This window comes from Mandrillus leucophaeus, unplaced genomic scaffold (assembly GCF_000951045.1).
Source record: "Mandrillus leucophaeus isolate KB7577 unplaced genomic scaffold, Mleu.le_1.0 Scaffold52, whole genome shotgun sequence".
In the NCBI taxonomy this organism is placed as follows: Eukaryota; Metazoa; Chordata; class Mammalia; order Primates; family Cercopithecidae; genus Mandrillus; species Mandrillus leucophaeus.
Window position 1 is genome coordinate 3443211 of NW_012105586.1, and position 1628 is coordinate 3444838.

Below are 1628 nucleotides of genomic sequence, written 5' to 3' on the forward strand. Positions count from 1 at the left end.
TAAACATTAAATGGGGTAGTAGCCCCATCTCTACTAAAAATACAAAAATTATTAGGTGGCCGGTGCCTGTAATCCTAGCTACCCAGGTGGCCGAGGCAGGAGAATCGCTTGAGTCTGGGAGGCACAGGTTGCAGTCAGCTGAGATTGCACCACTGCACTCTAGCCTGGGTGACAGAGCGAGACTCTGTCTCAAAAAAATGCATAAAATAAAATAAAATGGGCAACTTTTCTGTTTGTCACACACGACAGCAGCTCTTCGTAAAGTGGCTGGAACGACAGAAAGATGAGTTTGCTATCCTGTTCCATGTGCCCTGCCTAGCATCAAATTAAAGTCCTCCCCTTGGTCAAATGACCTTTCCATGAAACAACTCCTGGGCCCACAAAAAGGTAGACAGGCCTGGGAAATAGTGTATTCTGCAAAGTTATAAATAGTGATCACTGTTAAGGGAGGAGTATAATTTCAAAAAATGCTTAGCATGTTGCTTTAGGGGCACAGGTAAGAAATTAACATGTCCTCTTTATGTTCTTCAAAATTGTCACTGAATCCCAGTGGTAAGAAGTAATAACATTGGAATGATAACTAACTATGCAATCCACAGTCCTGTGGAGGGTCAAAAAAAAAAAAAAAAAAAAAAAAAGTGAGACACTTTTCCCACCTCGCAAACTTCTTGGGCGGGCTCTTTTCCACAGCTCCTCGGACCACAAACCTCTTTAGTTTCTGACTTAACACAAGAAGTCCTGAAATCCTTTGAAGCACGAGGTTTCTGCCAAAGCCATCGTCTTTTATTTTAATGTTTGATTTTAGAAACACATTATCTCAGCAAGTCAAAAAATGACACTGGCAGTGAAAGCTGGTGGACAGCACACAGACGAAACTCACAAAAGAATTCTTAGGAGCCCTCCTCCAGCTAATGGCTACAGGCTAGACAGATACACAGACATACTTGCAAGTCCTATCACACCTGCTTTTTCAAACTTGTCACCACAGCCCTCTGTTTTTTTGTTTTTTTTTTTTTTCTTTTTGGACAGGGTCTCACTTTGTCACACAGGTTGGAGGGCAGGGGTGCGATATCATGGCCCACCACAGCCTTGACCTCTCAGGCTCAAGCAATCTCTCACCCCAGCCTCCCAAGTAACTGGGACTACAGGCGAGCACCAACATGCCCGGCTAATTTTTGTCTTTTTTGTAGAGGTGGGGGGGGGGTCTCACTATGTTGCCCAGGCTGGTCTCGAACTTCTGAGCTCAAGCAGTCCTCCCACCTTGGTTGGCCTCCTAATGTGCTGGGATCACAGGCGTGAACCACTGTGCCTGGCCCTCTGTCACTTTATATAAAGAAATGGTGGAACATCAGATACAGAAATGTTGAGATATGATGATGATGACGATGATTTGAGACAGGGTCTCACTCTGTCACCCAGGCTGGAGTGCAGTGTTGCAATATCAGCTCACTGCAACCCCCGCCTCACACGTTCAAGCAATTCTCCTGCCTCAACCTCCTGAGGAGCTGGGATTACAGGTGCACGCCACCACGCCAGGCTAAATTTTTGTATTTTTTAGTAGAGACGGGGTTTCACCATGGTGGCCAGGCTGGTCTTGAACTCCTGGCCTCAAGTGATCCACCTGCCTT

General features: G+C 45.8%; 1 protein-coding gene across 1 annotated transcript in view; it reads left to right on the top strand.

Annotated features, from left to right (window-relative positions):
- The window catches only part of MASP2 (mannan-binding lectin serine peptidase 2), a 21925-nt gene that overhangs the window by 10731 nt on the left and 9566 nt on the right, over nt 1–1628 (top strand). The window lies entirely within an intron of this gene.